Raw genomic sequence first — 26,063 nt, forward strand, 5'->3', positions numbered from 1 at the left:
TTTGTCCAAATAGTGTAAATGTGAGTCACACCTCTTTTTGCCCCAAAATATATATGTGTTATGGATTATTGTGGGTTAAAGAGTTTTTCCAATTAAAGTGACAAATTTGAGTAGGGATTATTTTATTTACAGAGTCGCCACTTGAAATTGATTTTTTAGGTGTTCCAAGTCACCATTTATTTGAATCCCTAGTCAAAGAAAAGTTTGACTATATTATTATTGGTCTGCGAAAATAAAGTCCGGATAAGGAATTCTGTTGACCGGGGAGAAGGTGTAAGGCATTCCCCGAGTCCCGTGGTTCTAGCACGGTCGCTTTATTGACTACATTTGGCTTATATTATTTTTGGATAACCTGTTTTTATTGGTTCTCATATTTTACCTATGCCCGCTTTTATTGCTTGATTAGATTTATGAAAATTATCTTGAAATAAGTCACGCATACGTGTACTCATTTTTGTTTGGCATAAAGAATCATATCATGCGTACGTGTACACAATCAATAACACATTTATTATTATTTGAAGTTGATTGGTCAAGTCATGTGAACGCGCACTTGTATTATTTTCCTAAATTAATTGAAATTATTGTAAGACCAAGAGTTTATGGATAGAAAATTATTTGGAAGTCGGAAAATATATTAGTTATTTAAAGTATTGAAAAGTCATCCACACTTAGAAATATTTACAACTTACTACTCTATCTTTGAAATTAAGAGACATTTATCCATTATGGAAGAATGAGCTAATTATTAGTCTAGTGACAAAATTATTGGGCCTCACAACTTTGTACTCAATCCAACCCATGTCTAATTCTTTCTTTCCTATTAAATGTGGTAACTGATTTCTGGTTCACTTACTTGAACTCCAACGCATGGCCCATTAATATGGCAAGATCTTCATTCTTAATTCTAAATAGCAAATCTCATTAAGATGAAATCCTATTCAAATAATCTGTTGACAAATCGCTTGAAACATGTAAAAAGAAACTACAACATGATAATGTGTATAAATAAAACAACACAAAAAATTATCACATGAACCTCTATAAGAACATCACACAAAATAATAAAATAATTAACAAAGGGAGGATAAGCAATGAACCTTTAAGCAAAAAATTTCCTTCAGAACTTGATTAATGCAAAAACAATTCTGAACAGAGCAAGTACACCAAACCAAGGGCAAATCGGCAGATGAGCAGAAAATCTAGCGACGAACCTTCTAAAATTAGAGCCCGGACCGAAAATCGATTGTACCTCGTGAGGCTGCTGGTTTTTGGCGTGAGAGGGGTGACTATCAATGAAGCTTCCAAGGTATTTTTAGGCTTGAAATTGAGGCATTTTTGGGTCTTAAACAAGGTGATGAATTGCTTGAATTTTTAAAAGAAAGAGGAAGAAAGAATGAAACGAGTAGAAATTCTCTTAGCGTAGAAGAAGAATTTTTTTTCTCTCAATTCTCTCCTCTATTTTTTCGTTCTCTTCTCCTTCTCCCCCTTTTCTCCTCACATTTCTCTTTTATTTATAGGAAATAAATTCGGAATTTTTTCAGATGTTTTATTTTATTTTATTATTTTTTAATTAAAAAGAATTCCCACTTCCCATTTTTCTTCTTTTTAAAAAAATAATAATTTCCCACTTTCCTTTACTTTTATTTTTTAATTTCCCATTTTTTACTTTTATTATATTTAGATTCTCACTTTTTTTTTACTTTTCTTTTTTTATTTTCCACTTATTTTACTTTATTTTTTTTTTATTTTTCACTTATTTTACTTCTTTTTCTTTTAAATTTTCAGCTACCTTTACTTTATTTTTTAATTCCAACTTTCTTTTACTTTTTATTTTTTAAATTTTCACATTCTTTTACTTTTATTTTTTAAATTTTCTACTTTCTTTTACTTTTTTATTAAAAATTTCACCTACTTTTACTTTTACTTTTTAATTTTTCTATTATTTTATTCCCATCCGAAAATTAAAAACAAATTAATTTTTTCAGTTCTTTAAATTATTTTATTTTAAAGTAAAGATAAAAAAATAAAAATAATACTAATAGTAATAATTGACCTTTTTAAATTATTTTTAATTTTTATCCTATATAAAAAAAAGTGTAACAAAGCTAAAAAATATATAGTAAATTTCTAAAAATATTTACGTTGTAGAAGGTGATAAAAATTCAAGTATAGTCAAAAATTAGGTGCTCACAACTTCCCCTCTTTGTTTGGAAACATGAAGAGTTTTCAGGCAAAGACTAGGTGAGCCATGTGACTAATTTTTGACCAAACTGTTATTCAAAATGAAAAGAAATAAAAGATAGGGTGTAACCGAGTCCTGATTTTAGATAGCCTACATATCTCGGGTTATAGTTGAATCAGGAGAATGGTAGAATGATGAGTTGGGGAGTCGAATGAGGTTCCGCCGAGGCTCCGATATGCGGTCCTGCTATTATATCAAAATAAAAAATAAACTAACAAGCCTATCAGCTATGAGTTACAAGATTCCTATCAATGAGTCTTTTGAAACTTGATCTTGAGTCTTGACTGGTTCTTCATGCAGACTCTGATCTAAACCTTGATGCTCGCTAGCTGTAGGTGCTAGTTCATTGTTCTATAGCTTCTTCTAATCAAAACGGGACTCCAATGCTCGTGGCTTCAGTCATGTCTTGTGCATTTCACATCTTTTTAACTGCTTTTGCAGTTTGGATTCACTTATTTTTTCTTTTCTTTTATTCTGAAGTGAGACTTCTTCTTTTGGTCATCTCGAATCTTGTGCCTCGAGATAAAACCTACTCAGATACCAAAACAAACAAACGAATGAAATTTTTCTGCCCCAATTTGTACTAAGAAAATTTCGTGAGTTATTGTAACAAAATTCTAAACTACTTCTTTATTGAAAGCAATAAAAGGTCGGGAATGGTGTACCCCGAAAAAAGAAAAAGACTAGGGAATGGAGACCTTATGTTAGAAAAGAAACTAGGGATTGATGTACCTTGATACTGGTAAGGAAATGTAACCACGGTTTGGTACCCTGTATTACGGAAAAAGAATGTAATCAGGGGTTGGTACCCTGTATTACTGAAAAGAATGTAGTCAGGGGATGACATCCTGTATTGCTGAAAGGAAATGTAACCAGGGGATGGCACCCTGTATTACGGAAAAGAACTGTAACCAGGGGTTGGTGCCCTCTATTACTGAAATGAAAATGAATCACATGGGTGAAAAGGTTCTACCTGGGTTAAACTGCAAAAAGCGAGCCTGGGCGAAGAGTACTTCTACCCGGAATATGAGCTGGATCCCCTAGGCGAAAAGTTTCTACCTGGGTTAAGCTACGTAAAACAACATGAGCGAAGAGTACTTCTACCCGGAACTATGAGCTGGATCCCCCTGGGCAAAAAGGTTCTACCTGGGTTAAGCTACGAAAAACAACCTGAGCGAAGAGTACTTCTACCCGGAACTATGAGCTGGATCCCCCTAGGCGAAAAGGTTTTACATGGGTTAAGCTAAGTAAAACATCCTGAGCGAAGAGTACTTCTACCCAGAAACTATGAGCTTAATCCCTCTAGGCGAAAAGGTTCTACCTGGGTTAAGCTACGAAACAACCTAAGCAGAGTACTTCTATCTAGAACTATGAGTTGGATCCCCCTAGGCGAAATAGTTCTACCTGGGTTAATCTACAAAATAACCGGAGCAAAGAGTACTTTTTTTCGAAAACTATGAGCTAGACCCCCTAGGCAAAAAAGTTTTACCTGGGTTAAGCTACGAAAAAAAAGCCTGGGCAAAGAGTATTTCTACCCGGAACTATGAGCTGGATCGCCCTAGGCGAAAAGATTCTACCTGGGTTAAGCTACGTAAAACAAGCCTGGGAGAAAAGTACTTCTACCCGGAACTATGAGCTGGATCCCCCTAGGCGAAAAGGTTCTACCTGGGTTAAGCTATGTAAAACAACCTAAGCGAAGAGTACTTCTACCCGGAACTATGAGCTGGATCCCCCTAGGCAAAAAGGTTCTACCTGGGTTAAGCTACGAAAATGAGAGGTATGAGCAGTAGTGATGCATGCTAAAAATAAAGGAAAGTGGATATTTTGAGGAAACTTACCTTTGGTGACATTCGTCCTTTAGGAATTGCCATTCTGCACTCCTTTATTCCTGCTCCAAACAAAGAAAAATTGTGAGTTTTAAAACTGGTGGTCAGTTTGTGGCCTTGATGTCTTTGGCAGCTTGGATTTGGGCTTTTGATGATGATTTGAACCTGCCACTAGATGTTTAGTGAATACCACTTGCATTTTTGGCTCTAGAGAGCCTTTGACTTTTCAAACTTTTACATGATGGTTGGTCGCGTGGGACTTAACCTTTTTAACTTTATTTTGCCTTTGTGGCATTTCATTTTCGACTTCTTTCCTCCAAAACTTTCAATTTCAGAGCATTGGGGAACATTTGGCTTTTCAAACTTTGCCAAAACAGTTAGCCACTTGGTACTTAACCTATTCAACTTCATTTTTCCTTGTAGGCACTTTCAATTTGATTTCCTCCTTTCGAGATTTTTTTGATTTCAAAGCATCAGCCACTACGACTAATCGGGGTTGACTTGATGCCCATGCCAAGGCTGGGTGCCTCTTGAATATTAGCTGGTATCAAACGAAAGCCATGTAAATCAGTCTTGCTACCCCTTCTTTGCCTTAGTTTTGGAACAAAGTTAGACTGAAAGGGATTCAAAGAGAAACAAACAATGGAATGGACAATGAATTTAGACAAGAGGTATAACTTTCGGGGGAAGGAAAGAAGGACATATCTGGAGTACATGCAGACTTCAATGAACATGACATGCCTTTTGGATTGGATGCATGATCTGTGTAAACCGTCCGACTCTTAGAAATTCATCACAACTTTTGCCTCGAAACCGAGAAACCTTGCCCAGGACTATCAATACCAATGGCTGTGAAGATCCTCTTTTTGATCAGTAGTGCCCTTTACGGGTTTTCACCAGCTAATCTCTCTCATTTCTTTTTTCATCATCGCCTTATAGTGCCCTTTGCGAATTTTCACTAACAAGACTCTTATTTTAGTTTCTTTACTCACCATTGCCTTACGGTGCCCATGATGGTTTTCACCAATAAGACTCTCTCATTTTATTTCTCTCATTTTGGTTGCACCATATCCAAGTGACTGTATCCTCCAATTCTTGAACATTCTCGTTGATTGATCGAAAGGACTTGAAAGGGATTTGGATTGAGTTACAACTTTGGAACCTTTCACGCGAAACCATCGCCGAACCATTGTAACATCTGCTCCAGTTTCAACTTTTGGGAAAATGTGGATTTTTGTTTTGGTGTGACTGAACCCCAGAGAGAGGATGCATATGTATCCTTTCGGAATCAAGTCAAACGTAGTTCAATGTAATATGAACTGTTTTTTTTCTTTTGTCTTTCTGTCTGTTTTGTTTTCTTTCTCTTTCCTTTTCCTTTTTTTTTTTTTTTTTTTAATAACTCCTTCAGGTTCCAAAGAGGGTAATCAAAGAAAGGTAACCGACTCAAAGGGTTGGCAAAAAGGGTTAATGGTGTTTGGGTGGCGAGAATGAAAGCCTTCGTCATCTCAATCAAAGAGCATTAAAGGTGCGTAAAGGGTCAAACATAGTACCTTTTTGACTGCATCAATTTGGAGCCAATTTTCTTTAGCTTTTTCATGATGCGGGAGGATACATCTCAGAACGAGTTGCCCCACTTCAAATTTTCTGGGCCGTACTTTCTTGTTGTAGGCACTAGCCATTCTTTGTTGGTAGAACTGCTCATGACAAACTGCGGCCAATTGCTTTTCATCAATCAGTGCCAATTATTCCAATCGATTCTTGACCCTATCTTTATCCTCAATCTTCGCTTCAACAATGAACCGAAGAGAGGGAATTTCAACTTCTTCTGATTTCATTCGGACTTGGCCTAGGCCTACTGTTCCAATTCTTTGTTTATTTTCTCACAAGCTTTGTCTTCAACACATTCTGCTTCTTGATTCATTATTTCGAGGTCTGACAGCATTTTAGGATCTAGGCATGAAGTCCGCAAACATGTCATGTCATAAAAATCTGTATTTAACAGAACTGAAAAGAGAATAAGAAAAGTGACAAGATTAAGAAAAGAGACATTCCTAGACAATGAAATATTAATTTCATTTGATTTTTTTAAAACTTTTAAAGATAGAAAGATTTACATCAGAAAGTAAGACAACAAAGTTAAACATCCAGATCACACCCTGAAATAATTCGAACACGAAAAGGATAGCAAGATTGGCTACTGAGACTCTCGTATGATTGGGAACTTTCAGGTTTGGCGACCGTTTTTTAGCTTTTCTTCTGTCTCGGCAATGGCTGCAGTGGCCTTCAGTGCCAGATCAAATTCCTCATTTTCACAAATCATTCCGACTACTGGCCCAGTGTTGTGAGCCGGCAAGGGATTGTTTGTCACATCATGAGCCTCCTCGTCTTGAAGAACTATTGCCTTGACCTCGATGAGGTCTTCCACTGCTCTTTTGAGAGTCCAACAATCTTCAATATCATGTCCCACTACTCCGGAGTGGTATTCACATCTAGCATCAGCTCGGTGCGAGGGGGACTCGGGGTTTGGCCGGTTTGGGGCCACTGGCTGCAGCAGACGTAGCCTGACTAGCTTTTTGAACAAGATAGAGTATGATTCACCAATAGGGATGAACTGATTCCTTCTAGAGGTCTCTCATGGGCGAGGATTTTATTGGAGAACATTTGGTTAGGGATTATATGGAGCTTGGTAGGGACGGGCATTTATGGGATGTGGAGCTCGATTTTGTGTATAATGTTGTGGCCACGTGTAAGGTTGCGCGTTCATCACCGTATAGGGAGGTGGTGCCACGACATAAGCAGCATCTTGATAGGGATAATAGTGTCGTGGGACCAGAGAAAGCATATATAATTGGTTGAATGTCCTGCGAGCCCCCTTCGAGCTCGAAGCCATCATGGCTCCCACTTTCTCTCTAATTTTTGTTTACCAAACCCCCTGAACCATTTTGAACGGCCTGTGATGTGGCCTTAAAGGCTGCATGACTCAAAATTCGGCCCGTTTTAAACCATTTTCGACCATCTCCCCAATTTTGATAGCCTCAACAAACGGCTTACCCATAGCGGACATCATGTTCTGGAAGTAGTCCGCCTCTTGGGCCTGAAGGAAAACCGTAACCATTTCTGCTTCGTCCATTGGAGGCTTTACCCCGACGGCTTGCTTGCGCCATTTGACAGCATGTCCACGGAAACTTTTCTCGGCTTTATTTTTCAAATTGGACAAAAAGTTCTCTTTGTGGATTCTTTCACTCTTGCTTTTTTTTTTTCCTCTTTTTTTTTGTTTTTTGCTCTTTCTTTTTCTCTGCTATTTTAGTCACTCTTTTCTTTCTTTCTTTTTTTTAATTTAATTTTGTTTTTCACTCAGTTTATTTAGTGGCAATGATCGAATCCAATGTGGATTGCCTACGTATCATGACGCCGCATGAATCAGATCATTATGTAGTTCAGGAATACCAGAAATAAAGTAAATAAGATAACTCTTTTTCTAATTTATTTATCAATCTTTTTTTTTGAAAATCATACCACAAAAGCTTCTAACAAGGAAAATATTTTAGATTTTGAATTTTCTCTATTTTCTTTATTCGAAATTTTCGAAAGAAAGAATACGAAAGAAAATATTTTTTGAATTTTTTTTTTTGATAATTTTCGAAAGAAAGAAAATATTTTTTTGAATTTTGAATTTATTGTTTTTAATTTCTTTTTTGGAGAAAGACTTTTGAAAAAGGAAGAAAATATTTTTGGATTTTTGGATTTGACGTCTAAAAGAAAGACTTCTAAAGAAGTAATTAAAAGAAAATAGTTTTGGATTTTATAAAAATAATTGGGGCCAGAACCGATGAGGTTTACCTACGTATCTCACATCCGGTGAGAATCAGACCCGCGTAGTTCGATCATATTTCAGGAATGGGATGACACCTTCTCTCTCTCTCTCTCTCTCTCTCTTTTGTTTTTTGGAAAATTTCAATCTTATTTTGTAATAATCGTTTTGGGGTAAAATTTTGACAAGGTTTTTGGATTTTCAAATACCGAAATTTTAAAAAAAAATGGATAAATTTTCTCTCCTTTTTTCTTCCTTCTGGTTTTCTCTCAATTCTTATTTTTATTTTTTAGAAGCCGGTCAACATGAACAAACCGAATCAAACATAATGTACATGTAGCACATAAGATGCATCAGGATAGTCTTGTAATTTTCAGGTACACATGTTCTAGACGGATCCAACCCCTGTTTTGAGTCCCCAAAGTTAAATGCATATGATGCAAACAAATGTTCCTACTAGAGATCCGACATGAGGATATGTTATTGTAGGTTTAAAATCATGGGCAGGGTGTTTTAGACCTAGCTTACCCAAGCAGAGAGCTCGAGCCGAGGTGGGGGCAACGTACCGGGAGCACGAAAGTCTACCCGGCCTAGTTACTGATCTAGTCTCGTTCTATTTGGTATGACCTCTAACAGAAAAGTGGGCCACGCGCACGTGTCCCCCATAAATTCAGAAGACTTAGAAGGGAGGCATAAGAAGGCAGTTTATATAGTTCAAATAATATCAAAGCGGTAAATGATCGGCAATTAGCACATTAGGCCCACGAACACAGCAATATCAACAATCAAGAAAGCCAAGTATATATCATATTACAAGCTCGAATTCTGAGCCCTGAACCAGAGGTTCTGGGTTCTTGTCCCCAGCAGAGTCGCCAGAGTTATCACATCTCTTTTTGCCCCATAAGATATATGTGTTATGGATTGTTGTGGGTTAAAGCATTTTTTCAATTAAAATGACAAATTTGAGTAGGGATTATTTTATTTACATAGTCGCCACTTGGAATTGATTTTTTGGGTGTTCCAAGTCACCATTTATTTGAATCCCTAGTCAAAGAAAGGTTTGACTCTATTATTATTAGTCTACAAAAATAAAGTCCGGGTAAGAAATTCTGTTGACCAGGGAGAAGGTGTAAGGCATTCCCCGAGTCCCCATGGTTCTAGAACGGTCGCTTTATTGACTACATTTGGCTTATATAGTTTTTGGATAACCTGTGTTTTATTGGTTCTCATGTTTTACCTATGTTCGCTTTTATTGCTTGATTAGATTTATAAAAATTATCTTGAAATAAGTCACGCGTACGTGTACTCATTTTTGTTTGGCGTCAAGAATCATGTCACGCGTACGTGTACACAATCAATAACACATTTATTATTATTCGAAGTTGATTGGTCAAGTCATGTGAACGCGCACTTGTATTATTTTCCTAAACTAATTTGAAATTATTGTAAGACCAAGAGTTTATGGATAGAAAATTATTTGAAAGTCGGAAAATATATTAGTTATTTAAATTATTGAAAAGTCATCCACACTTAGAAATATTTACAACTTACTACTCTATCTTTGAAATTAGAAGACATTTATCCATTATGGAAGAATGAGGTAATTATTAGTCTAGTGACAAAATTATTGGGCCTGACAGATTTGTACTCAATCCAACCCATGTCTAATTCTTTCTTTCCAATTAAATATAATAACTGATTTCTGGTTCACTTAGTTGAACTCCAACGCATGGCCCATTAATATGGTAAGATCTTCATTCTTAATTCTAAATAGCAAATCTCATTAAGATAAAATCCTATTCAAATAATCTGTTGACAAATCGCTTGAAACATGTAAAAAGAAACTATAACATGATAATGTGTATAAATAAAACAACACAAAAAATTATCACATGAACCTCTATAAGAACATCACACAAAACAATAAAATAATTAACAAATGGAGGATAAGCAATGAACCTTTAAGCAAAAAATTTCCTTTAGAACTTGATTAATGCAAAAATAATTTTGAGCAGAGCAAGTACACCAAACCAAGGGCAAATCGGCAGATGAGCAAAAAATCAAGCGACGAACCTTCTAAAATTAGAGCCCGGACCGAAACTCGATTGTACCTCGTGAGCCAGTTAGTTTTTGGCGTGAGAGAAGTGACTATCAATGAAGCTTCACAAGGTGTTTTTAGGCTTGAAATTGAGGCATTTTGGGTCTTAAACAAGGTGATGAATTACTTGAATTTTCGAAAAAAAGAGGAAGAAAGAACGAAATGAGTAGAAATTCCCTTAGCGTAGAAGAATAATTTTTTTCCTCTCAATTTTCTCCTCTATTTTCCTTCTCTTCTCCTTCTCCCCCTTTTCTCCTCACACTTCTTTTCTATTTATAGGGGAAAAAATCAGAATTTTTTCAGATTTATTATTTTATTATTTTTTAGTTAAAAAGAATTCCCGCTTCCTATTTTTCTTCTTTTTTTAAAAAAATAATTCTCACTTTCCTTTACTTTTATTTTTTAATTTCCCATTTTTTACTTTTATTATATTTAAATTCCCACTTTTTTTTCACTTTTTTTTTTTTTTATTTTCCACTTATTTTACTTTTTTTAATTTTATTTTCCACTTTTTTTACTTTTCTTTTTTTACAATTTTCAGCTACCTTTACTTTATTTTTTAATTCCAACTTTCTTTTACTTTTTATTTTTTAAATTTCCATATACTTTTACTTTTATTTTTTTAATTTTCCACTTTACTTTACTTTTTTATTAAAAATTTCACCTACTTTTACTTTTAATTTTTAATTTCATACTTTTAATTTTCCTATTATTTTATTCCCATCCGAAAATTAAAAACAAATTAAAATTATTTTATTTTAAAATAAAGATAAAAAATAAAATTATACTAATAGTAATAATTGACTTTTTAAATTATTTTTAATTTTTACCCTTTATAAAAAAAAGTGTAACAAAGTTAAAAAATATATAGTAAATTTCTAAAAATATTTACGTAGTAAAAAGTGATAAAAATTCAAGTATAGTAAAAAATTAGGTGCTTACAATGTGTTCAAAAAATTCACTAAATATCTATAAATGTTTGAATGTAAATATAGTTACTATTGAAAATTTACTCGAAGTCATTGCTGAAACACATACATATTAAATTCTGTATCCGCCTGTGTAGATAGATTATATCAAACCGTTATTAGCGATATAGTTTTTGATGTAATATGTTTATTAAAAATGTCTGCCAACGTCTCATTACAGAGCTTCATACTTTTATAATAAAATAAAATAAAAAAAGATTTAAAGGTGTAAAAAAGCAAGAATGCGTATATTTTGGAATATTTCTTGTTTTATTGTGAACATGAAAATTTAGAGTAAAACTTAAAAACTCTAAAAAAAAGGTTTATTACTTTTCTAATTGTCATACACGAAAATAATAAAATTCTTTGTTAACTAAAATCTAATACAAGAAAAACAATAAAGTTCTTTAATTATTAAAGGTCAAATGATGAGTAAGAAATTAATGAGTTCATAAAAAAAATATTCTACTATAAATGTTTGCTCTTTTGTTTCCTGACATTCATTTCGAGACCAAAATGTGATTATTAAAAATGTGTCATTTATACCAATTGTCGCTATATTGCATGGATGAACAAATCAACATGTAAATATATTTGGTGGCTCTCCCTCTCAGTGAGAGTACTGTTGATGAAAATCAAATTAGGCATAAGAAACTGGCAATATCCATGATAAACCTTAAGAGAAGATCATATTCTAAATAGGAAACTTGAAAAATAAACACACAAATAAATCAATAACAACGAAAGAGATATGAATGCCATATACCTCATAGTCCATTTAATCAGGTTAATGTCATCCAAAGTCCTGAAAATTACAACATGAAAGGAGAAATTAGCATAATTCAAAGTAATACTCTCACTGTCTCGATTTATATGATGGTGTTCAATTGAGCAGGAGTTTAAAAATAATTAAAGTTTGTGTTCCTAAATAATATTGTTGGAGGACTATATTTTTCAAGAGGCAACCGATATAGAAATTTACAAAACCTAAGTAGATGCATATTCCTAGTATTAAAGCAACATCAATTAAAAAGTTATTTTTTCCACAAGTAGGATAAGAATTTTTCGAAGGCTGACCTTGGCCCTATACGTCTGCCACTAATCGTAATTGACATTTGACAATATAGCTACTATCTCGATGCATCGCAGGCCGTGAGCTTGCGTAATCGGAGAAAATAGTGGAACACATAAAGTTAATTTTCCAAAGCTATGAAACAAAAACTACACATGAAACACCATTAGAGGCATCAAGAAAATAAACACAAAATCTAAGAATGATATATCTACCAATGCGATATATCGGATAATATCAATATGTAGCATAAATCATAGAAAGCACTAAAACAAGACTACATAACATTATAATATCGATAAAGCAAAACGATTGAGAAAGCAATAGAATTGTAGCCTAATGCATTCTTTTCATTGTTAAGGTTCTTTTATATAGGTGTTTTTCTATTTTAAGTAGGGTTTTATTTGTTTCCTTGATTATGAGTAGAGGTGTTATTGTACCGATTTCATAGGAATGAGTTTTAAAAATCTATATAGTAATAATGATGTAAGGAAATAATTATTACGCCTGCTTTTATTTGTTTCCTTGGATTATAAATAAAAGTGTTATTGTATCGATTTCATAGGAATAAGTTTTAAAATCTAATATAATTATTCTGATGTAAGAAAATAATTAAGTCTTTAAAATTAATTGATTTACAATACACACCGTAATAAATAAAACATTTAAAGAATCCCTAAAACTAAGGGGGAAAAAGACCAAAGGAAAAAAGTCTGTAACGAAAGAATCCCAATCAATGTAAATTCTAAAGAATCCTAAACCTAAAAGCAAGCACAAGGCAATTTTTAATTTTGCCCACAAAAAAAATAGTGATTATAATTACAAGTATATCCAACATATAATGCACTTATAAAGGGTAAAAAAGACGAACGACATTTCGATAGGGCCTTCGTGCTTTTAATATAATATAGATACACACACATGATATATAACGTAATATAGATATGTCACAATAATATTTTCCATGTCTGGTTTTTAACTTCAAACCAATCCAAATCACCTTCAATTTTTCTCAAATTCTATATTGCTTGGTCCAGGTGTTTCAACAAATTTCACACACTAAAAAATATAGAACTTTTTTAAAACTATATATTAAGGGTAAGTCTTTGGTAGGATGTAGGTTATTCCGTAAATATTACTTGTTTTATGGGGAAACTGATATCTTCCTTCTCCCATTATATCGAGCCACCATTTGTGTATAAACCATTAGCACTATTATTATTATGGGTGGACGTTCAATTCGAATTGAATATAAAAATTTTGGTTTGAATTTTAAATTTTCGGATTGAAGAAATTATAATCCATACAAGATCGGATTGGATCAGATTTTTTAAGTTCGATTTCGAATTAGTCATATTGGATATTTTTGATTTTTGATTTTGAGTCGATAAGTTGAGATTCTTCATTCTTTGTACAAAAAGGAACATCCAAGTAAAGTATTATGTCCAACAGCCCTAATAGTTCCTCATTCCAACCACAATCATCCAAATGAAATATTCATGCAAGCAATAAAACCATTATTAAGGAAATGCAATATAGATGCATTACTTAGTAATGCAACTTTAACCTTCAGTATTCACAAAAACAAAAAATAGAAACTGGCATGGGTACTGTTGGCCCAAGTAAAGGATAGTTTTGAAGATTGACAAAGGAACTCAGGGATGAATCAGGTCCATCACTGGCAGGCATAGACACGGGCAGATTTAAAGCACGTGAGATGCACATGCAGGAGATAAACAAAATCTGGCATAATAATAGATATCTCCTGATCGAAAATATTGCATAATTGATAAGGAGAAGGACTCCTTACTCAACGAGAACATTATCCAAGATAAGAAAGTAGTTAGGAGTTGAGATTAACTAGAACTCTTCCATCAAGGAAGAGTAGCATTAGAACTCTAGTTATTTCTTCATCTACTAACTCTATATATTGCAGGATATTCTCACTCTACATTGAACGCACAAAAGCAGAAGCTAAACGTGAACTGAGAGCAAAATAGCAAGGCATTTTGCAAGCAGTTCGTGTATGATTCAAGTGTGCGAAGCTGAAGCTACATGAACCAGATAGAATAACCAGTTCCAAGTGTCTGTCTTTTATTCTAGTTCAATTGTAGTAGGTATTTTCATATTATACCTTTCAGCTTTATCTAGAGGCAATTGTAATAGGTACTCAGCATTGTCGCAACAGTTAGAGGTTGTGTGCCACAACGGGAATAGAGTTAATCCTAAATTTATAAAAGTATTTTGTAAATGCAGTTTTTGGCTCAGTGATTTAGTGAAGAGTTTTGGGAAAATCCTACTGGGAAGCAGGTCGTGGTTTTTTTACTTTTTGAGCAAGGTATTTTCCACATAAAAATCTGTGTGTTCTTTAATTTTTGTATTTATTATTCAGCAACAGTAGTATAAGGAACACATAGAAGAACCATGTCCTTCTATAATCCATGCACGCGAAAAATTGGATGCCACACAAATCACTCCCCCCCTCTTGTGTGGTATTGAAGTTAAAATATCAATTGGTATCAGAGCAGGTTATCCTTGAAGAGGCTAATACCTTAGGAGAAGATCAAGATGAGTGCACCACCTGAAAACTGGGAAGGGCAATCCACTGCTAGGCCACCACTCTTCAACGGCCAGTATTACTCTTGGTAAAAAAACAGGATGAGAGATCACATCATAGGAGAAGACTATGAGCTATGAGACATTGTCACAGATGGTCCATTAGCTATCATGAAGATAAATGCCGAAGGAGAAGAGGTGCCAAAAACAAGAGCTGACTGCACTGCTGACGACTTGAGAAAATGAGAGAAGAATACTAAAGCCAAGAAATGGCTTATTTGTGGACTCGGTCCAGATGAGTACCGTAGAATCCAAAGTTGTACTACTGCTAAGAAAATATGGGACACTTTGCAAGTGGCCCATGAAGGAATACCTCAAGTGAAGAGGTCTAGAGGAACACTACTATATTCTCAATATAAGAATTTCACCATGAAGGAAGGGGAAACCATCCAAGAGATGTATACAAGGTTCACCACACTGACAAATAAACTTAAGTCTCTTGGAAGGATTATTTCTGAAGAAGACAGAGTTAAGAAGATTTTGACAGGGGTTCTGCCAGTTACTTGGGAGAGAAAAATCACTGCCATTCAGGAATTAAAGAACATTGCCACTCTTAGGTTGGATGAGCTAATTGGAAATCTCACTGCTTATGAACTTAGAAGGCAAACCATGAAGATGGATGTACCCAAGAAGGAAAGGAGCCTGACACTCAGAAACACTGGAGGTTTTGATCTAGAGGAAGATGAAACGGCTACGATCACAAGGGACTTCAAGAAGTACCTAATGAGAGGAAAGGGTTCTTCAAGAAACGGAGGCTACAGCAAACCAAGGGTTACTGAAAAACAGACCAATGAGGGATGCTACAAGTGTGGAAAAATTGACCACCACATCAAAAACTGCCCTCAATAGGAAATTGAATGGAAGAAGGAAAGAGCTGAATGAAGAAACAGAAAGAAGGAACATTTTCATCCCTAGAAGAACAAAAGATCAACAAAGGCTATGGTTGCAACTTGGGGAGAAAGCTCAGATGAGGACTCAGATGATAAAGATGGAGATGAACAAGCACTTATGGCAATTGGAGAGTCCGATGAGGAATCTGAAGTAAGTATAGTCCATCTAAAAGACAAGATTAAATTTTTGTCTAAAGAAAGGCTATCTGAGTTACTTCTAGATTTCATTGATGAATATGAGGATATAAACAATGAAAAGGAACAACTGTCTAAGGAATGTGTGATTTTAAAAGCAAAGTGTAAGAACCTGGAACTTAGAGTTAGTGAAACTATAAGTGAAAATACTGCTCTAAAGAACCAGGTTCATGCACTTGAATCAAATATCCTAGAACTTAGATCTGAAAACCTAAAAATAAAATTAGGAACAAGTAAGAAGACATCTGATTGCACACAACTCACTCTAGAAGAAAATATAGGTAAACTAAAAGATGAGTTGTATAAGAAGGATAAGCAGGTAAGAATTCTAACAGAGGATCTAGGCAAGGTCAAGCATGAACTAGACAAAACTTGTAAATGGAACAAGTCCTCCGATGCACTGTCATGGCTACAGGAATATCATAGTAGAAATAGAAGAGGAATTGGCTTTGGGAATCTGCCACCTAAATGGGATCCGAAAAGCAAGTATCTCACACTTCCTGAGAACAAAATTTGTACACACTGTGGTAAGACTGGTCACTATAAAAGTGAATACACTGCAAAAGAAAAGGCTAGTCAAAAGAATAAAAAGTTTGCTCAAGGAAAAATATAGGCTGCCGGGTTGGGCTAAAAAGAATTTGATTCACCCTTTTGCCTATAGAAAGAGACCCAAACTAGTTTGGGTTCCTAAGACTAACCCTTGATTTCCTTTTGCAGGTCCAAGTGAAGGGAAGCAGCCATATATGGTACATGAATAGTGGCTGCTCAAAGCACAAGATAGGAAGTTAGAACCAATTCCTTTCACTTGAGGACCTCAAATGAGGTAATGTCTCCTTTGGAAATGTGAATAAAGGTGAGATCATTGGGGTTGGTAAGGTAGGTAAGACTGACTCTAACTCGATTTAGAATGTCTATTTGATAGACGGCCTAAAATACAGTCTAATTAGTGTATCACAACTATGTGATAGATGTAACTTGGTAGCATTCACCTCTACTAAATGTGATTAATCTTACCACTGACAAGATTGTTTTGCAGGGAAAAAGAGTAAACAATATATATATTGTAGATCTGTCCATACTGTCAGAAAATGAACTCACTTGCTTAAGTGTGTCGGACAATGATCCCTTCCTTTGGCACAAGAGACTTGGACATGCAAGTCTGATTCAACTCAACAAATTAGTCTCCAAGGACTTGGTGATAGGACTGCCTAACATCAAGTTCAAGGAAGACAAAGTTTGTGAGGCTTGTGCAAGAGGAAAGCAGGTAAGATCTTCCTTTAAATGCAAGAAAGTGGTAAGTACCACCAGAATGATGGAACTGGTCCATATGGATCTCTGTGGTCCAATAAGAACATTAAGCAGAGGTGGTAAAAGATACGTGATGGTGCTTGTTGATGATTACTCTAGGTTTACTTGGACATTGTTTTTAACATCTAAAGATGAAGCATTTGACATGTTCACTTCTTTTGTTAGAAAAACTCAGAAATAACTAGGTAATCAACTTGCATCAATAAGGTCTGATCATGGCACTAAATTTGAAAATGCTAAATTTGCTAAATTTTGTGATGAGCATGACATATATCATAATTTTTCTGCTCCTAGGACTCCACAACAAAATGGAGTAGTTGAAAAGAATAGGACACTTGAAGATATGGATACGACTATGCTTCTTTCTAGTAAACTACCCCATAGCTTCTTGGCAGAAGCTGTAAATATTGCGTGCTACATCATAAATAGATGCATGACTAGACCTCTTGTTGAGAAAACTCCTTATGAGTTACTTAAAGGGGGAAAACCAAATATATCACATCTTAGGACATTCGGATGCAAGTGCTTTGTGCACAACAATGGTAAAGACTCCCTAGGTAAGTTTGATCCCAGAAGTGATGGGGGAGTATTCTTGGGATATTCTTCACATAGCAAAGCCTATAAAGTCTATAACAAAAGAACTATATGTGTTGAAGAAAGTGTTCATGTGATTTTTGATGAAACTAACATTCTTTCTGAGAGACAGGAATATGATGATGAAGCAATTGGGCTGGTAAGAAACTTAAATGAAACCACAGCCCAGACTGAAGCTGCACTGGAAGAAGGAACATGTGATGGAACAGGTTCTTCTACCCAGAGCAACATGACAGGGGGAACAGAACAAAGAGGAAATGATCCCCAGACCTCAATGGAACCTGTCCATAAACTTGTTCCACATCAAGAAAACACTGAAGGAATATCAAGGGGTAACCAGTTGGTTGTGAAACCTTACAAGTATCAAAGTTCTCATCCCATTAAGAACATAATTACTGATCCAACCTCTGGAATCAAAACCAGATCGTCATTAAAGAATCTTTATACTTTTGATGCTTTCTTATCTCTTATTGAACCTAAAAATATTGCTGAGGCTTTGCAGGATGTAGACCGGGTAAATGCAATGCAGGATGAACTCAACCAATTTGAAAGGAGTCAAGTTTGGCATCTGGTACCAAGACCCTTGGACAAATCAATAATTGGCACAAAATGGGTCTTCAGAAACAAACTTGATGAAGATGGAACTGTTACAAGGAACAAGGCAAGATTGGAGGTTCAAGGATATATCCAGGAAGAGGGCATAGACTGTGATGAAACCTTTGCTCCAGTTGCAAGGTTGGAAGCAATAAGACTCCTTATAGCCTTTGATGCTTACATGGAATTCGCCCTCCATCAGATGGATGGCAAGAGTGCCTTCCTCAATGGCTATCTAAAGGAAGAAGTGTTTGTCAAGCAACCTCCGGGGTTTGAAAGCAAGGAGAGTCATGATCATGTGTACAAACTTGACAAAGCACTTTATGGGCTCAAGCAGGCGCCAAGAGCATGGTATGAAATATTATCAATATTTTTGCTTGAGCATGACTACAAGAGAGGTAAAATTGATAATACTTTATTCTTGAAAGAAAAAGGTAAAGATCTCTTGGTAGTTCATATATATGTTGATGATATAATCTTTGGAGCAACTACTGATAAGTTAAGTAAAAAATTTGCTAAACTAATGGGGAGTGAATTTGAAATGAGCATGATGGGTGAGCTTAATTTATCTTTAGGCTTACAAATTAAATAAAATCCAAATAGAACTATGATCCATCATCAGAAGTATGTAAAAGAGTTGTTTAAAAGGTTTAAAATAGAAGATTCCAAAGAAATTGACACTCATATTACAACAACTACAAAGTTGGATATAGATGAACCTGGTTCATCTATCGATCAGAAGTTGTATAGGGGAATGATTGGCTCATTGTTGTATCTCACTGCTAGTAGACCTGATATTGTTTTCAGTGTAGGCCTCTGTGCAAGATTTCAGGCAAATCCAAAGGAGTCTCACTTGACTGCTGTCAAAAGAATTTTGATATCTAAAAGGTACCACTGATCTTTGTCTTTGGTATCTAAAAGATAGTAATTTCAATCTTGTGGGATATGCTGATGCTGATTATGCAGGTTTTCTTGTGGATAGAAAGAGCACCTCAGGTATGGCATACTTTCTTGGCTCATGTCTTGTGTCTTGGGCCACCAAAAAGCAAAATTCAATGGCCTTATCTACTGCTGAAGCTGAGTATGTTGCTGTTGCTTCATGTTGTGATCAATTGTTGTGGATCAAAGAGAGATTAATGGACTTTGGAATTGATGTTGGTCGTATCCCTATTTTTTGTGATAACACTAGTGCAATTAGTATGACAAAGAACCCGGTTCATCACAAGAGAACTAAGCACATAGATGTTAGGCATTATTTTTTGAGGGATAACTATGAAAAGGGGTTGATCACTGTAGAATTTTGTGCCACTGACAAGCAAATAACTGACATCTTCACAAAAGCCCTAAGTAGAGATCACTTTGAAAGGAACATATTAGAATTAGGGATGATTAAGATCACCTAAAAGGACCAGTTCAGAGTACACAACGAAAAAAAATAAATTTGTTGGTCAGAAAATCTGAAAATTGTGTACATAATTAGATTAATTTTTGCTCACTCTCATACTTTCAATAGTATACTCTTATGCCATGTGTTAAAATTACTCATTTATCTCTAATGATATTTTCTCTATTTTGGCAAATTTAGACTTACACAAGAGTATTCTCAGTGAAGAACCTGGTTTATCAAGATTACACGGTATATTTTCTACACTTTACACAATTTAAAATAATAATATTTGAATCGTGAGCAGAGTTCTACCTTAGTCCAAATTTCTCTTAAACTTATCTAATTAAATTAAACCAGTTCCGTTTAAGAGAATCCTAACCAAATTAAAACACCTAGATTCTAGGGAAAACTCCACCGTCTATTCAAAACTGACATTTTAGTTTGATTAGACTTCTAATTACCCCCTTGGTTATGATGAGCCTGCCATTACCCATTAATTACCCCCTTTCTTTAAGTTGATCATCATCTTCTCCGCCCTCTCTTCATAATTCTCAAACCATCGAAAAAAATATCTTTCCATCTTCTTTCAATTTTCAATCTACCTCTCTTCTTTCTTCCAAAATCAAGCACCAAATGACTAACCCTTCTGATAACCCAGGTACACCCCCACCATGCTTCTCATCTTCAACCACTCCTCAGCCTAAGAAAAGAAGAGTAAAAATGCTTGCTCGCAAGACCGTGGCTGGTAGTGAGTTATCCAAGAAATTAAACGCACAACAGAAAGCTAGCCAAGACTAAGAACCCCAGAACTCTGACGACTCCTTCAAGTCTGCAACTACGGGGGAAGAAACTAGGCCTTCTGATACTGAACAGGTAACCTCTAGCCCAAATACTACTACTAAGGTCATTTCTGAGTTGGCTGAAAATCTGGAGAATAGGTTTATTTTGGTTGGATCTGTGGTGGATGTAGAAACTTCTGAGTCCAGAAGGAGAGGTGGTAAAAATAAAAAGAAAAAAGAAAAAGAGAGTGAGAGTGCATGTAGTGAAGAAAGGGGAATGGGTAAAAGAGTGGTTGATTTTTCACCCACTTCTGATACATGTAGAATGGCTATTTGTGAAGTAGATAAAGTGGAGGAAAATGTCAAGAAAATAAGGGGAAGTGTGTCTGGAGAAGCCGCTGAAGGGCTGGTTCAACTTGGGCAAAATGTAGATGAACCTGGTTCATCAGTTGAAGAAACCCTCGCAGAACTATTGAAAAAAGTAGGAGACAATTACAATCCCAAGAAGAAGAGAACTTCCAAGGCTAAGACCCCTAGCACAACTAGGGCTAACAAGAAAAGGAAGGCTGCCTCTTCCGACACTGTGGAGAGTCCCCCCTCACAAGAAAGAGCCACCAGAAGTCAACTAAAGTAGAGTGAGGAGGAGTTGCAGAAAGCTTTAGATGAAAGCAAGAAGAAAAAAGTGGAGAAAGGGAAAGAAAATGTGGTAGAGCCTGTTGAGGCTGTTGATGTGGATGAGATGGACCTAGTCCATCAAGGTGAATAAGTGACTATTGAGGTAGAGGTTCAGGCCCCTAAGCCCAAGAAAGCTAAGACGTCTTCTAAGAAGTCTACATCTATACCCAAGTCTGTTGAACTATCTACCTTGGCCAAAAGGACCAGGTCTGCAGTGAAAAACAAACAAGTTAAAATTGCTGAAGAAAAAGAATGTAGTGAAGAAGAGGAGGATGAGTCATATAGTGACAAGGACAAACTGGCCAAGTTTGGCAAACGAACTATTTTGAAGGGTAGGCTCCTAAAGGATTTGGAGGAAGAATGAATAGTCATGTTGCTGGAAAAATTAGAGGTGCAAGGGTGGAAGGACATGGTTCTTTAGATAGATGGAAGACTGGCAAGGAATGAAATTGTTGAATTCATGGCCAATGCTGAGGTAAAGGATGGAAGAATCACCAGCCTGGTGAAAGGGGTACATATTTCTTTTAATGCAAAGGAGCTGGGTGACATGCTACGTGTATCTTCCGAAGGGTACAGTGATTACACAAGGCAGAAATGGCCAAGCCTAGACACCCTTCCTACTGCCCTGACCATCACCAGAAAATTCTGTGATAATGAAGAAGAAAGTGAGCCCAAGGCTGTCTACAAAAGTGAAATGAAGCCCCCCACAAGGTATTGTTTGAATTCATCAACACGTGCGTTCTGTCTAGGCAGGAAAGGAGGCATACTGCCAACTTTATGGACTTAGTTTTGATGGAATATCTGGATAGTGGGAGGCAGATCAATTGGCCTGAATGTTTTATCCAACTTATTGATAGGGTTATCAATGGATCCAAAGCCCATGCAATTCCCTATGGCTTCATTCTCACTGCTGTTCTTGCTTATTTTAAGGTTCTACTGAAGAAGTGGGAGATGGCTACAAGCAAAGACCATTTTGGGGTTAACACCTTGCTCGCTTGTGACTATGAGGTCCATGTCACTCCCAATGAACCTGGTTCATCTAAAAGGATACTAGTAAATAGCAAGGTCAGAGCTTTGGTGCATGAGAATGGTGAAAAAGATGATGAGATAGCAAGGCTAAAGACACGATTGGCTGTGGTAGAATCTGAGAGAGATGCTCTCCGAATAGAACTTGCAAAGGAAAATGAGAAAAATGATGGAATTCTTCAAAACATGTTGCACCTTCTCCAAGCTAAAAATCAAGCCTCTAGTTCTTCCAAGCCTTAACTTCCAAGCCCAGTCTCGAAATTTCAGTGACCCAGATTCGGGATATCTCTTGTTTTTGCTCATGTTTTCAGTATTTTTATTTCTTTTTGTGTTTTCTGGAAGAATCATATCAACTATCAATGAAATCTGCAGGTTTTTGCTCTAACTGTATGTTTATATTTCTCTGATAGTTTAAATTCTTAGCCTGATTATTGATAATTAATCCATGAATGTATTTGAAGTAGCCCAGTGTCCATGAGTAAGTTTTAAAATCTAGGTTTCACATATTTTTTTATGCAACTTTTTGATGATGCCAAAAGGGGAAAAATGTGCTTTGTATCTAGAACAGTGATATTTATAACCTGATGAACCTGGTCCTTGATGATAAGTGAAAATTGCTCTAACATTGTGTTGATGCTGGGCTAAGTTGAAATAGGCCCTAAGCTTATGGAAGCACAGAGTTTGTCATCATCAAAAAGGGGGAATTTTTGGCCCAAAGGATAGTTTTGAAGATTGACAAAGGACCTCAGGGATGAACCAGGTCCATCGCTGGTAGGCATAGACACGGGCAGATTCAAAGCACGTGAGATGCACATGGAGGAAATAAATAAAATCTGGCATAATAATAGATATCTCCTGATCGAAAAGATTGTATAATTGATTAGGAGAAGGACTCCTTACTCAACGAGAACATTATCCAAGATAAGAAAGTAGTTAGGAGTTGAGATTAACTAGAACTCTTCCATCAAGGAAGAGTAGCATTAGAACTCTAGTTATTTCTTCATCTACTAACTCTATATATTGCAGGATGTTCTCACTCTACATTGAACGCACAAAAGCAGAAGCTAAACGTGAACTGAGAGCAAAATAGCAAGGCATTTTGCAAGCAGTTCATGTGTGATTCAAGTGTGCGAACCTGAAGCTACATGAACCAGATAGAAGAACCAGTCAACTAGAGTTAAAGCTCTTCCAATAAATCCAAGCAGTCAAACGATAATCAAATCCATAGATAACAATGAAGTCACTAAATCATGTCAAACCCTAAGGTAAACTACTCCACAGATATGGAGAAAGTCATCACAAATAAGTTTAAGAACATAGAAAATATTAATCCAAGTTACAATCCAAACTTGCGTATTGATTTGATGGAAGGATGATGAAATCTTATGTCTTGGAGCCTCCAATGCTCTCCAATAGCTCTCTAGGTCAAAAGTCCTCTAAAAATAGTGTTTTTGATGTAGTTATATCATGTAGGAACGGGCTCGGATGAAACTACCCTTTCCAAGCCGAAGTGGGACAATTGGACCATGAAAATACCATGAAAGTTTGTGGCAACGCTTTTTGAAGGGTGGTATTTGCTGAGAGCTTTTGGCTACGGAATTTTGGTGACACTTCTAAAGCGTTCTCTTTCAATATAAATGCTTCTATTTTTAAGTGTTGCCAAAACATGAAATATTTGATAATGCTTTTTGACCTATAATACAATGCTTTTGGAGGGTGTTATTTTTTCATCCTAAAACCAACACTTATAAAGTGTACTCTAAAAATTACAATCAAAATACTCTTAAAAGTGTATCTATTAAGAGCATAAAATTTTACCACGCCGACACTTTCTAATAACTAATTTTGTTCATTGGTTTGCTTCTTGTCTCTAGAATGTAATTTTGGTTAACTTGTTCAGTGCTAGTCGCCGCGACTTCCTCATCCGTCACGATTTGTTGCTAGTAAGGTGTTGCTTGTTATATCATATTACATTGTATTTCTTATTTTTTGATATATCGGTTAGTCATAGCTACTCATATCTATGGTAATTTTTGTTTCTATTGTTGTGGGTTTGCTGTTTCGTACAATGTTGTTATTCTTCTATCAAACACTTTCGAGATTTGTTTATGTTGGTCTGTCATTTAACATTTTGTCTGCACTAAGTCTCAAATTTGGTTCATAGGATTGCGAAGGTGAAGAAGAAGGCAGTAGTTGCTCAGCGATCCCAAGAGGCACAAGATACGATACTTCAACTTCTTTCTGTTTTGTGGCTGCTTTTAAATTCTGGTAAAACAAAAACTCTACCTATATAAGTAGTGTTGTCCAAATTCAAATTCCTATATTACTTGCATTCACAAATTAAAGTCTCAGAGTTGCATTTCTTTTATTCGCGTCTTGCATTTGTATACTTGTACAAATAGAACGAATGAATAAGATATTGATCTATTAGTCGATCATATTTACTTTGAAGAAATGCATAATATCAGTGTAAAAGTGACTTTAGAAGCTTTGTTTTAGGTAATATGACAAGATCATTGAGCTAAAGTTAATGGGGTGCACTAATTATAATTGATCTCTCTTATATCCTAATATTTTCTGATGTTCTTTGCGCATTTGGTGTTTTTTCTTGAGCGACATGCTTATTGTCAAGAAAGCCATTTTTATTGCTACCTAGTAATCTTGCGATGAGAAGATTTTTTTTTCTTTTCAAAGACAATGTCTGTGAGCACATACTAGTTTGGTTTAGATTGGAGCTATCTCCTATTTTATTTTGCTTGATATAGAATCAGACTTCAATTACATGGCTCATGGCTGTCCTTACTGTCTTTCAATTTTATTAGCAACTTTCTTTCGTGAACAAATATATAATTTAACTATCCATTGCATTTTTGTAATGACAACAAGCTTGTTTTGATGTGATATGAATAAGGTTAGACTTCCTTGTGCCTTCTTATCTCTCTTAATTTTCCATATCCAAGGTAACATAAAATGAAGAAGCAAGATTGAGGTGCTTTCTTGAACTTTGCAAGGTAATCACATTAATCTGTTTCTCTTTTCTTGCTATGGCATGCTTGGTTTCTTTGTTAAGTCTTTTACTGATAGCACTTTTCTTATTCCTTGAAGTATTAGTATCTGCTGGTTTTTATGATCAATCAAAATAATCCAAGTTTCAGTCTGTAGGAACGGGGAGAGGGGGAAGGGAGAAGCAGGACTCGAAGAACGAGCCGTGCAAGGACGCCAAAGGGCGATCCATTGCAAATAAACGAGAAAGGAGTCAAGGTGCATTCGTTTTTTCCAATTGATCCATTTCCGATCAAAGCCCAGGTCTCTTAGAGCATCAAGAAAGAAGTTTCTGTTTACCGAATAATGCACATGGAAGAATAAGAATAAGCCTCGGCGAGCTATAATTCCTTTAATAAATATCTTTCAATTATAATTCTTTCAAATAAATCTTTTTCAAATATAATTCCTTCAAATAAGTATCTTTCGAATAAAAGTCACCATGTGACTCATTTCAAAATCATAAAGTATGGGTCTCAGCCCAATTTTATATTTCCACGACACCTCGTGCCAATTTCATTATCACAACCGCACAGACAACTCACGTGCCAATATCATCATCATTTAACCATGGCACCTCGTGCCCACATTTCATATCACAACTGCACGGACAATTCACGTGCCAATATCATCATTTTATTTTATTCCTGGCACCTCGTACCCATATTTCATTTCATAATCCGCCTGGCAATAGTCACATGCTCCCAATTTAAACATAAATCAGATTGTTATCAATTTACTAACAGCATGACAAATTGTACAAGGTATAAAAATAAACACAAGGAATATCACAACATCACATAAAATCACCAATGCAACCACTCCACATCATCATATATTATCCCTGACAATAGCCACCATTATCTCTCATATAGCCACCCTTATCACTCATATAATAGCCTCCCTTATCCCTCCGCCCTGACAATATCAATAGCCA

At 35.6% G+C, this 26,063-nt stretch overlaps 1 long non-coding RNA gene across 1 annotated transcript; it reads left to right on the forward strand.

Moving 5' to 3' along the window:
* Positions 1-23,890: 23,890 nt before the first annotated feature.
* On the forward strand, positions 23,891-25,464 carry LOC108948341 (uncharacterized). The gene is made up of 2 exons (XR_001973039.3): positions 23,891-24,027; positions 24,249-25,464. It is a non-coding gene; the product is annotated as an uncharacterized lncRNA (long non-coding RNA).
* The last annotated feature ends 599 nt before the right edge of the window (positions 25,465-26,063 follow it).

This window comes from Nicotiana tomentosiformis, chromosome 7, assembly GCF_000390325.3.
Source record: "Nicotiana tomentosiformis chromosome 7, ASM39032v3, whole genome shotgun sequence".
Lineage (NCBI taxonomy): Eukaryota > Viridiplantae > Streptophyta > Magnoliopsida > Solanales > Solanaceae > Nicotiana > Nicotiana tomentosiformis.